The following is a 13,333-nucleotide window of genomic DNA, read 5'->3' as shown; positions in this document are numbered from 1 at the left end:
CAGTGCCCGTGCTTTTTTTTTTCAATTATGAATACTGACCTGTTAAAGCTAATCACATTTTATCTAGACTAACAGATGCCTTGTCTTGGTTTCAGCAAGCCTAGCCTGCCCATTTTGCACCGATATGTTTGGTTATTTCACATAATTCACCTAACTCGCAATCACAGGTTCTGCTTCCTGCCGGAGGAAGTACATGATGGACTATGTTATCGCTTGTTGTAGTTGAGGCATTTCGAGCTGAAGAGATTAGTTTCATTTTCAAAAGTAGCATACAGCAACTTTCATACAGCAAGTGTCGCGCATAGAGTTCATTGTAGTAAGTGCGGTATGTTAAAGCACCATAACGTTACCGGCAGCTTTGCATGACCGGGCTGCTGAGAAGAAGCAATGTGGTCATGTTACTGCAACTTAAATACTATTGTACTCAATGTAAGCTACGTGAGAATGCATGGCAAAGCGCTCGCACATTGCAGGTCGCACTAAATGTGAGAGAGTACATCACAAGATGTGCCCACAACTAACGTCTCGTTGTGTGCCGTTCAGTTTTCATCTCCAGATAACCATTTCAGAAGTCCGAATGTGCAGAAGTAGGACACCTGTATTCGGTAATGACGTACTCAAGGGAGGTAACTGTGATGCAAAAGTAGCTGTCCAAGAGGACAGAGAAAAATCGTCCTTGCATTCCGAAACAAAAGTGAGCAAAGGAACAGCACATTAACATGTATCTGCAAAGGATGGCATTGCTCAAATCTTTGCACACCTGTGTGCATATTCGACATCAGCTATGTCAGTTATCAATGCTTGTACTTCAAAAAAAAGCACATGCTGCACTATACGAGGTAGTTAAAAAGAAACCAAACTTCGTAAATAAATAGCACGCCAGCATGCACAGGGAGTGTGCTGCAGCTACTGAGCACACATAGTGGCAGGCTTAGACAACAAACTGCCATTTACCGCGTTTCACACTTCCTGTTACTTGACACGCTACAGCTGCTGAACTGAGAATGTGCCTAAGCTGTTTGTCAGATTAGTGCCCAAGTGACAATGAAAGCTTGAAGAACAATGTGTATGTGACTGAAATTTTGCTACAAACTTGGCAAAACGTTCACACAGACATTACATTGCATAGCCAAGCAAACATAGCCAAGCCAAGCATAGCCAAGTCAAGGGGGGAACTGGATGAGTTGGTCTGTAGAATACGGTGCCTCGTGCACCGTATTTTACAGACGTAGCCCCAGCTGTCTTTTTCCTGTCTCCCAAGTTTCAAAGGTTTAAAAGGCATTGTTGCCAAACCACATAGGATATTCTGCACAATGTGACAACAGACCTGCACTCCATCCTAGAAGTCGTTTCAGGAGGCTTTTCAAAAAATGGAAGAAAGGATGGGAACAGTGTATTGCCAGTAGAGGGGTACAGTGCTTAGAATGTTGTGAAATAAGCAGTAAAGACGCCATAGAAAAATTTCGGTGTCTTTTAGAACACATACAATAAAAGGTATCCCAACACAGAACTGCAGCTTTGTGTGAAAATGTATTTATAAATTTTTGGCAAGATTAACACTTGCACCCTTGTCCGCATTGTGTCTCAAGAACAGCAGCGTGTCAAAAAAAGGGCCATGAGCTCTCCGACAATTCAGCATCCTCTTGGCTGGTGCCACTTCTGTGCTGATCGTTGTGTGCAAAGCGGCGCCGAAACTTGTCCTGTAGCGACTTCCATCGCTTCTGGACAAGTTCAACGCCTTCTGCGCAAATGACAATCACAAGAATGTATAGTAACAGTGCTGACATAAGCAAAGCATCAAAATGCACCAGTCAACTCGCCTTCAATGCCCACACCAACAGGCATGACAGCGGTCGCTACTTCTCGCCAGCAATAGAGCCGCTTTAACAAATTTGTTATATGTTGTCGGTGCCAGGCCATCCATAAAGCTGGCCACAGCTCAACAGCAGCAACCTGCAATTCAGTGTCGGCGATCATTCTAGCCATGTTTCTCGGACACACAAAGAACTACACGCCAACAGCAAGCACGGCAACAGCAAACAGCGTGGCCCGTAGCGATCGATCAGGAAGCGTCGTGTACAATGGAGGCTTCCGGCGCGGTTGCACCTTTCGTGCAGTTTTGCAAGGCCAAAACCGTCGATTTGTTTGCTATCACCAGCCACTGGTTTCTATACATGCTACCCCGCCGTTAGCGGATTTATTCTTCGGTGTACTGTTTTTCACGCATATCTCTGGTTCAGTTCTCGCACACATGCAACTGATGCCTGAAAGCTGAGCAAAGTTCACACGCAGCTGTATCGCGTGGCATCACACGCGACTCATTTGTCCTCAAATTTAAAGATGTTTTACCGTCGTAAAATGCACAAATCGCAAAAAAATACACAACGCATGTGGTCATATATCCTTGAGATGTGCCGGAGAAGGCGACGGCTGCCTTCGTCAACGGTGACAACGGATTCCGGTCTTGACAGCAAGCACGCCGAGGTTCACGGCGCAAGCTACATTTCTGAGATCGCTGTAATGCAAGCTTGCTGATAAATTCATTTCCTTCAACAGAGTTTCTTAGCTGGCCTCGTTCACTCGCCAGTTGCGAACTCGATGGACGCGCTAGGCCTACGAGATACGTAAACAACATCGGCGATAGGCGAGTGCTGTTATGCAAACTTCGGAGTTCGTAAACATGTTTCCATTTGTTTTGAGCACAACAAAATACACATACAACAAGCACAGACGTTGCGGCAATCGTGATTCAGTTCGCTGTTTCAGCAGATGATGGCACTGAGCCAACACCTCCTATACTTGTATAGGAGGTGTTGACTGAGCTTGGCGCAACGCAGTGGGCAGGTTGGATTAGTCGGTATCGTTCGAAGTCACTTCGGATCCACGTCGCACTGCCACAAACCCACGGTCGTCAGTTGTGTGGTCGTCAGCCTACTATTACATCACTTTCTTTCAGAAACACTGTCGCGCGCGTGGTACGTTCAAGGAACTCGGACGATCGTTGATGCCGGCACCTTCGCACGAGCGGCCATCATAGGCATAGCAGCCGGAGGCTTCGCAGCCTCCGATTGGTTGACGTCTGCGACACGTCGCAGCCTCTCATTGGTGCACGCCGGCGCAGCTTTGCCTCACGTCGGCAAACTTCTATCACTATCACAAACCTCTAGTGTGACTTTAGTGTGACTTTGTTCATGTGGACCTCTTTTGTGTGACGTAGAAAGCCATAAGGGTATCTTGTGGTGAATTGGCACGCACTGCAGACGTGCTTCCTAACCTGGCTTTTTGTAGGTAGAAGTGGCAGATCATTGGTGCTTCTCTTACACAAATTTACACCCCTAACGTTTTTTTTTTTGAGTGTCTATAACTAACCGCCTAGCACCATTGAATAAGCTGGGTTTTATAGGGAAGTACACCCTTATGATGGTTCTATTTTTCAATAACACCCTATCCCTAGAGGGTGTATTGAACAACATATTACCCTTTGACCCATGAGGTGTAAGGGCGTAATCAGGAATATATTACCCCTTCACCTGTCGGGTTTGATGAGCAATAGCCCTTGCTATAAGAGTGTTGAAGTACAGCATGTTGAAGCGGGTACACATGCACTTCATTGTATGTTTCGTAAGTCTACAGTCACGCTAGCACACAGAAATGTTACATATGGTGTGACTGCAATAGGTAATGTCATAAGAAGCCAACAAACATTGACACCAAGGACAACATAGGGGAAATTACTTGTGTTTAATGAATGAAATAAAGAAACGAAGAATTAATGGAAATTAAAGTGGATGAAAAAACAAATTGCCGCAGGTGGGAACCGAACCCACAGCCTTCGCATTTCGCGTGCGATGCTCTACCAATTGAGCTACCGCGGCGCTGTTTTCCCATCCACTTTCTTGGGTATTTATGTGTCCTAGTAGAACCCTGGGAGTGTTAGCCAGCGCCACCACACACAGACCTTGGCGGCGGACGTGGGACGTCCTTTTTGCCGCAGGCGTCACGAGAACGTGATCTTTTTGGGTGAAGGCAACTGGTCAATAAACCCACATATGCTACCTGAAGGCATCAATGTAGCCGGATTCGAGACCCTCGTTATGTAATAAACGAGAAGAAAGGGGGTTAACCGAGGGTCCCGATTTTATTAGTCATGTCATAAGAAGCCAACAAACGCGAAATGCGAAGGCTGTGGGCTTGGTTCCCACCTGCGGCAAGTTGGTTTTTCATCCACTTTAATTTCCATTAATTCTTCGCTTCTTTATTTAATTTATTAAACACAAGTAATTCCCCCTATGTTGTCCTTGGTGTCAATGTTTGTTGGCTTCTTATGACATGACTAATAAAATCGGGACCCTCAGTTAAAGGGACCCTGAAACGCTTTTGACGATTTTCTACAAACGTACTGAGTCGTTAGAGTAGGTCCTTCTGATCATTAATTGACACATCTAAGTGCTCTGCGTAAAGCGTGTAGTTTATTATAACGTTTTAAAAATGCACATCGCTGCCGATCGCAGCGCACTGCTCGGCGGAATTTTAAGCCACCCCTACCCATATGACCGAAATTACCCATATGACGTCAGTCGGGCGAGCTATCCGATTGGCTGACCAAGGCTGATGTTTTCCACTTGGTTAGAGCAATATTAGCGCTTTGTTTGGCTGGTTAAGCGCTGCGCCAACAAGTGTCTGGACCGTGCAGACCAATCAGGCCGCTCATGTACGTCTACGCCAAAGTTCCTTCATCAGCTTGAGCTTATGCCTCCAGTCATTTGCCGAAATGACCAGCTTGCCTGTGGTTAACGGGATACCAGACACGTTCGGCGCTACGACAGAATGCTCGCAACGCACGCTGCTTCGATAGGTCTCGCTTGGGGTCGACAGCCAAGCGGCTAGCGGAGAGGTGTCGCGCGGGCGGGCACGGGCTCCAAAACCGGAAGTGGACGATGTGACGTCGCATCGTGACGCAGGACCAGTGAAGGCGGAGCTTAGCCCCGCTCGCTCGGCGAACGAGTTGAGGAGGAAAAGCATGGCTGGAGAGGAGGGTAATTTCTAATCGCTTGTAGCTCCATTAATACGTAACGCTTCACTTAAATTGTGGTGCGAATGTTCTACTTAAGCTGTACCCTACGCGTCTACAAAACTTGTCCGAACCGTTTCAGGGGCCCTTTAACCCCTTTTCTTCTCGTTTATTACATAACGAGGGTCTCGAATCCGGCTACATTGATGCCTTCAGGTAGCATATGTGGGTTTATTGACCAGTTGCCTTCACCCAAAAAGATCAAGTTCTCGTGACGCCTGCGGCAAAAAGGACGTCCCACGTCCGCCGCCAAGGTCTGTGTGTGGTGGCGCTGGCTAACACTCCCAGGGTTCTACTAGGACACATAAATACCCAAGAAAGTGGATGGGAAAACAGCGCCGCTGTAGCTCAATTGGTAGAGCATCGCACGCGAAATGCGAAGGCTGTGAGTTCGGTTCCCACCTGCGGCAATTTGTTTTTTCATCCACTTTAATTTCCATTAATTCTTCGTTTCTTTATTTCATTCATTAAACACAAGTAATTTCCCCTATGTTATCCTTGGTGTCAATGTTCGTTGGCTTCTTATGACATGACTAATAAAATCGGGACCCTCGGTTAACCCCCTTTCTTCTCGTTTATTGCAATAGGTAATGTGTTTCTAAATGCGCGGCATAGCAACTTTGAGACAAAATGCATAATCACATGCGAGTGTTCTGTGTGAAATGGTCCCGTTTACCACAGATACAGGAAGAGTGACTGCATAGAGGGTCATTTATTCTAGCCGCCCGTACAATATTTAGAGCTTGCACTACGTTTTGTATGTGGTGACAAGTCTTGTGGCCATTCTACATTGAAGAACAGTCTCATTCAAACCAATGTTCCAGGGCACAGGCGAGGCTGGTGATGCCTTTGTGTAGCTCCATTCCAATGTCCTAAGGCGAGCCATCATAGATGAAGCCATTTCTTCACTGATCGCTGAAGCCATCTGCTTCTTTCCTACCTGCAAAATTATTTGTTACAATTTAATGTCGGGAAAAGTACACGAAACATGACAAGCAGCACTTCCCTGAATTATTCAAGGCGACATCTGTTGTTTGTGTTGTATATTGCTTGAATAGACGAAGTAAAGCCTAGAGAAATAATAAAACACACACCGAATATCTGAATGTTTTTCTTTCACTTTGCACCGCAGCAAGAGAGATGTACTTCCGTTTCGTCTGCTTGTTCCCAAGTAATGCAGTCATGCACGCAGACACCAAGACTACGTCATTTTCTACCGTGTTCATGTGCGGGATCATGCACTGTTATCCGCTTGTGTCTACGTCAGTATTCGTGTAGCACTCACTTATATCACTAGTCAGGTGTCCTCGTGCACAGCGCGCAAGGAGACATGCGCAACAGCTTGCGCGGGACGCCGTCAGAAGTGCGCCGTGCCACAAAAAAGCGAAGAAAATGAAGGTGGGGCTTGTGACATGCATCACGCGATCCTCGAGGTACGGTATGAGGGAACGCAGGGAAGGAATTTCGCTTGCGGAGGCTAGACGAGGCGAGTGGAGAGTGTTTGCTTGGTAGTGCCGCTCGCCTTCTAAAACCATGGGGAAATCATGAGCCGATCTGAAAAATTTTTCTGCCAGAACGCTCCCTAGAGGACACGTAACAACTTCGAGTGTATAACAAAAATTTGCTACGGGGCCTGGTAAGGGGCCCTAAAGCAGCTACAGCAGCTAAAGCAGCTACACTGCAGTAAAATTTAGTGCAATCAGTTTCACGCAACAGACAGAATAACATGCTGCTTTCAACGAAAAATTTTCATGGGGTAGCCCATGTACCTATAAAGGATACATGCATAAAAGGTACGCACACAGCACCCAAGTGAGCACGTCACCATGACACAGAGCAAAAAGCAACACAACACTGCCACATTCTGAGCCCATATATTTAAAAATATTGTGCGAATTTCACGCACTGTAAAAATCCTTGTTATGCAAAGCATTTTCCAGAATAACGAATGTATAAATTAGCACTTCAAAGACCATCTGTGGTCATTATTGACCAGAACTATCTCCTAACTTCCTCGCCGCAGCAGAAAAAAGTATGTGAAAGGCAGTTTTATAGGAAACTAAGACAATAAAAACAAGCCATTGGCACTACTGTCTATAGAATGCAATAACTACACAAGAAGGTAGGGCTTAGACTGCCATTGCTGCTTTTGTTACCTTCGGCTTCAGTAATCTTAGGCTTCTAAATTCGCCTCACTGGTGTGCTCTCGATCACTTGGTTGTCATGGTGGTTGCTCTGCAAATGCTTATCAAGCATGGTTGTTTTAAAATATTCGACACAATTATTTGTAACATATTCAACGAACATTTAAAAATGTTAGTTGAGAGCATTACTTGTTTTGTTTTTCTGATGTTCTCTTTATACTAAGCATCACTAAGCTGACCTTTATTTCTTTCTTAATTTCTGAGCTACACAGTGGCTGGTAACAACCCCTCTGTCAGAACCATTTGGCACCTCTACTGCAAGGAAGTCCTACCTACACCTTGACGTCATCTTAGACATCCCCACTAATCAAGCACATAATCCTGCTGGTATTTTTATTACAGAGGTTTTCACTAAAGACCTTCCAAGAAAGAACTCTTTAGCATCTGATCATTTCATTTAGATGCTTTTAACTGGAACAACACAGTGAATCCATCATGCTTAACGGAAATTTAGCTATTTTATTCAACGCACAGTTAAAGCCTTTCATGTATAAAGTTTGTCATCTGCTTTCACTTGATTCAGATCAAACATTCTAATGGCCAACATCTTTCATCTGTGAAGCGCAGGAAACTTTAGTGCACTTTTCAGTTGTTACGGCATTCTTAAATGTAATTATTAGGCTGCTGGCTATTTAGCACTGTAGTACATTGTACAGGGTGATCATATTTAAGTTTAATGAAATTTTTTACAATTTCCTGTGGCAGATGGTATAATTCTTGTCCTTGAGCTAGATTACTTGAAGAGGTGGACATTACTGGCATGAGAAGTCGAAACACATGTTCAACTAAAAAATATTCACTAATTAACTTCGTAACTAATTGTTTTACTGCACATATTGCAATTTACAAATTGTAGCCAGTAAGCTTGGAAGACATGCATTTGAACTTCCAGGATCACACCAGTTTAGGAATATTTCCCTGATAAAGAACAATACACAAGGGTGTTTCAGTTACTTTTGTGCATCAGTGCATAAAAGCACATTTTGTTAAAAAGGTAAGTGGAAGGAACAACAGTGCATTTTACGGCAAGTTTGATTGTACATATCTCCAAACTGGCGTCATTCTGGAAATTAATTCCAAGTGGATACACCTTGTAATCTCACTGGCTATGATTCATAAATTACAATTTGTACTTCATATATGTGATGGCGCAGGCATAGTAGAAATGGCTCAACTAGTACAGGTACGCAAACGGGCTAGTTGGTATTGGTCAACAGCGGTTATCTCCATTTCTCGCCACTTTCGACCTCCTTTGTGCAAGTCCGCGCTGTCAAACATCATGGATCAACTAGTAAAGCCTGAAAAAAATATGTCATGAAATAAAACTTTGCTTTCAACCTCGACAATTCTGCCTGTCAGGTATTATGGTTTCTTCAGGACTTGTTTCTTTATAGAAACTTAGACCCATCAAGTAAAGCTTACTGAGAAAGAAATGAAGAACATCAACAGCTCTCAAGGCACATGCATCAAAGGAGTCAGAGCGTCATACACATTACCTATAAGTGGAAGAGTATTCTTTTTCTTAGGCAAACTGCATTTATAGTTTCCTAAAGCCTATATATTCATTTGTCAGAGCTATGCGAAAATCACAAGGTGGAAAAGGATGTGTTGGTGCAATTTCAACTATTACGTAAAACAACAAAAAGTAAGGCACAAGAAGTCTCACTGCTCCTCTTTCTAAGTGACATTCAGTTTCATTTGTCATGTCCACTCCCATCCTGATGGCAGCAGCGTGGTTCAGAAAGCAGACGAAGGAGCTAATATCCTAGCTCACATAAAGAGTAAAAAAAGGGAGCTAGTCAGGCCATGTAGTGCAGACGTGAGACATCATTAACTAGCGCGAAAAAGGCAACGGACGACAACTAGACGCACACAGGACAGAACTCTAGGCTTCAACTGAAATTTTGGCTACACAGAAACAGGATTCAGGGGGTGCGACCTCGACGCATAGAAACAACATTCATCTTTCCCTTTCCCTGTTTGACACAGTAGGTATTGGAGCAAATCGATGGACAAGTTCATTTCGAGATTCAAACAATCTTTTTTGGCGAGAGCCAGGGAAGGGGTGCTTACACACCTATCACCCACTTTTTGATGCAAAGTGCTTCGAATATTTTCATGTCGACCTGCCTCTAGAGCCGCCTGAGCAGACGAGTGCTTTGAGACTGCTCAGTGCATGAGCACCTACAGCAATGATTGGCCACATGGCCACCAGCCACTGACAGCTGCCCTATCTTTGTTCCCCCAAGCGGTCGTTTAAACACCGACCTGTTTAGCTTGAAGGAACATAGGACAGCTTTCGGTGCCTTAGTGGCTGGTGGCCACCTGGCCAATCATCGCCATAGGTGTTCATGCACCGAGCAGTTTCAAAGCAATCGTGTACTCAGGCGGCTCCAGAAGCAGGTTCACAGGGAAATATACAAACCACTTTGCATCAAAAAAGCGGGGAATAGACCGTGTGTAAGCACCTGTCTCTGGTTATTAACAAGAGTGTTTGTATGGGAAATTAACCTGCTCAATAATTTGTTGTGATAGCTCCTGCGCTGTTTCCGTCCATCAACATTCTGTGCATCCCATGTTTCTGCGTAGCAAAAATTTCAGTTGAAGTCTAGAGTACGGTCTTATGTGCTTCTTGATGTTGTCGTCTTTCTCACGCTAATGATGTCGCAAGTCTGCAATGAGCACCAACTAGCCCAAGTGCCTTCTTCAACCATGTAATGTGCATAGGGCAGATAACCGGTGGCACATTCGAGTTACAGAATGGATGCCAAGGGAAGAGAAGGGTAGTCGAGGACAGTAGAGAATTAGGCTATGATGAAATCAGAAAATTTGCAAGCTTCACTTTGAATGAGCTAGCGCAAGGCAGAGGTAATTGGAGCTCACTGGGAGAAGTCTTCATCCTCCAGTGGAAAAAATATGTAGGCCAATTGTGATGAAAAAAGTATACCTGTAGGCCCAAGACAGTCAGTCGGTTCCTATGCAATTGCTTCATGCTGACTGTAACTCCATGGGCACAAGAAAATAACTCACCATTACACTGTAAAAAAAATTTCTTCGGTTTACGGTCAAAGTTGCAGGTAAAACGTTGCCGGACACTTTTCCGTTAAATGAAAAACGGTGTTTCCGTAGAACGGACAGGCCGTAAAAATTATTTCCGTTAAATGGAAAATGGCGTTTCCGTAGAACGGACAGGCCGTAAAAATGTTTCCGTTAAATGGAAAAGGGTGTTTCTGTAGAACGGACAGGCCGTAAAAATTATTTCAGTTAAATGGAAAACGGTGAGCTCCGTAGTTGTGATCACAGAATTGACCGTATTTTGCAAATAAGAAAAACGGTGAGTTCCGTAAAACGGAAATGCTGTAAATTGAGCCCCGTACTTGTGATTATAGTACATGACCGTACTTTGGTAATGAAGAAACGGGGACTTGAATGCTCGTGTTCTCGAGCCAAATTGTTTCGTTCATTGGAATAAGTTATTTTGGGCAATGAACCACCCAAGTCGTACATTACAACGTGGATAACTGGCAACATCATTTAAGATATAGCTGGAAATGGGGCAGAAATCATAGCACACAGGAAATACACCACACAGAACGTGCTGTGTTTGCATGTTTCCTCCTAGTGTCATTGTTTTCTACACCGCTTATTCTTCGTGTCAGTGTTGTCATGTTGCACTTGGGTTCTACACCCAACATGTACACAGCATACATACAGATTTGTGTTCGAGAAACAACAAGCCACTTGAATCTGAAAAAAACCTGTGTTTATTCTGCTTTACTGAAAAAAGCAGGGTTCCTTGTAATTCCTTGTACATTGTACAATTCCTTGGTTCCTTGTACACTACCCTGCTCCCTTTTATATGGAGTCGGGTTGCTGAACAAGGAATAGGGATGAGCAGCTGCTCCTTTACACAAGTGCAGTGTGCACACTTGACCCAGACTGCTTTCCACATCCGGCATTGTTACTGCCACCTCTGCTACGAGCTTCCCGAGCACAAACGTTCTCGAGTTGAAAACACTATCGCTGTTTACAGTGAAAAACACGGCCTTTTCTACGCTGACGTCCCCTGTGCCGGCGTTGAGGGAGCAAGACCTAAAACACGCTCCCTCAGCGCTACATAGCTCATGAAACGTCCAGTACTTATCAGGCAGTCTCGCTTCTTTCAAGGAGGCAACTGTTACAACGGCGCCTTCGCTTGTTGTGGGCTCGTCCAAGACATCAGGCTCATCTGTAGTAGACGGTAGTGGCTTTTTCCTGGGCACCACACCCTCTGCAGTTTTCCAGTTCCTTTCATTTCTTTTAGCAGGCAAGCACTTCGTTAAATATGAGGCAACATTCGGTACAATAGTTGGAACGGCGTCCGGTGAGCGTCGGGATCCCGCGCGGAATTCTCACCTCTATGCTATTTATATAATGAACTTAGTCCCTGATGATGAAATACTTCTCAAAATGCAACTCACAAACAGCACCATCAGGTGTGAGTCTGCTGTCGTCTCTGCTTCTTCTCTCCAGGTCGGCGAGTACTTTGAATAAGTAGTAGTAGTAGTGATTTTAAGATGAAAGGAAGAGAAAAAAGTGCAGTGCCGTAACTGTCTCTCAAGGGAGGGCACCTCAACAGCACTGCACGGGGTAAGGGTAGTGGGGAGAAAAAGATTAGAGAGAGAATGAAAGAGAGCGGGGGGAAAAAAACAAGAAGGTTAAAGGAGAAGCAAAGCGGGGCTTACAGCCGCGCTCTCAGCTGAGTCTCGTCACAAAAGCCAAGGAGGGCAGCAAGCGCTCTCTTGGCGATGGAGGCGGGGGCTGCGGGAAATAGCAGATCACCCTCCGTGCTGCACGGTAGTCCGACTCGGCTTCAAAAAGTTGTTTTTGCGGCCGATGGGACGGAAGAGCACATTGTCGGCGGCATTGTCAGGGGAGGCATGTGCGTTTTGCGACGCATCCGTGATGAGCTCGGCAAACTGGCGGAAGCGTCGCTTCCTTTTTGGGCCGGGCTTAGACGGGGCTGAACGCTCAGAGAGCACTGCGGCGGCGTTTTCGTCTGCGGCAGCTGGCGTCTGTGACAGTTGGGCTGCAACGACGGGGAGTGGTGCATGAGAGACGACGGCTGTTATACGGGTGGCAGGGCCGGATGGAAGTTGGAGCTCGGAGACGGCGCAGGGGGGAACGCTCGGCGGCTGCTTGCGTGGCCCGGCAGGTTCGTCATCCTCGCTCTCGCAGGCGCGTTTCCGAGAACTGGTCAAGTCCATTGCGTCGTCGTCCGAGAGGGGAAGCGGCACCTCAGCGTGGGTTTCCTGCACGCAAGGGCCGTTCTCGGATGACGCCGAGGTTGCCGCTGGGGCTGCCGGTGCGGTCGTAGGCACGGGGGAAACTGCAGGGATCTTCAACGAGGGGGCCCGTACACGTAGCCACTCGTCCAGCATGCGAGTGGCGCGACGCTCGAGGTCCTCCCTTGCCCGGAGCTCATCGAGGGTCGTGGGGCCGAGTTGCACCCGGCTCAAGCTGGCGTGGCGTCGATGGCGGACGCGTGGCGGCGGCTCGCCGGGTGGCCGAAACTCCATATTGTGCTGCCGAGGCCTCCTCTCGCGTGCGGGAAGAAAGCCGAAAGCAGCGAAAAGCGCGGCAACGTGCTCCTAAGCGGGCGCAAACATGTGCGACGCCGAAGCACGTGGTGGCAATCGAGGCGAAGTCGTCAGAGCGAGGAGCAACGTGACCTTCTCCGATCGCAGCTCCGACGCGACTCTTCTACTTTGAATAAGGAGTTTCGCCGTTTGCTTGATCCGGGAGTATCCTGTCTTGCACCCCGGTGGGAAACAATGGTTCAGGCGTTGCTTCTGAGCCATTCGGGTGTTGTAGTAGCCAACATTCACAAAAAAAGAAACACCGCCTAACAAGCACAGCCGGATGTCTACTCCTAAGTGGAAATAGCCTAGTCGATAGGCCTTTCTTAATACACTCGACCCTGGGCAGACAAACCATGCTCAGCATGATATGGCACCAGACAGCTGCAACCAGTAAAGCATGAAAATAAATAATACGGGGACAATATAATTAAGGTGAA

General features: G+C 46.2%; 1 long non-coding RNA gene and 1 other non-coding gene across 6 annotated transcripts in view; one reads left to right on the top strand and one right to left on the bottom strand.

Annotated features, from left to right (window-relative positions):
• Positions 1-13,333, top strand: part of LOC135916761 (uncharacterized) — a 200,980-nt gene that overhangs the window by 56,162 nt on the left and 131,485 nt on the right. The gene's annotated exons all lie outside the window — the stretch shown is intronic.
• Positions 3,803-3,875, bottom strand: TRNAS-CGA (transfer RNA serine (anticodon CGA)). The gene has a single exon. It is a non-coding gene; the product is annotated as a tRNA-Ser (tRNA).

The sequence above is a fragment of the Dermacentor albipictus genome, chromosome 7, assembly GCF_038994185.2.
Source record: "Dermacentor albipictus isolate Rhodes 1998 colony chromosome 7, USDA_Dalb.pri_finalv2, whole genome shotgun sequence".
NCBI lineage: Eukaryota > Metazoa > Arthropoda > Arachnida > Ixodida > Ixodidae > Dermacentor > Dermacentor albipictus.
Note: the sequence above shows the minus strand (reverse complement) of the source record. Positions and strands in the feature narration are given on the sequence as shown.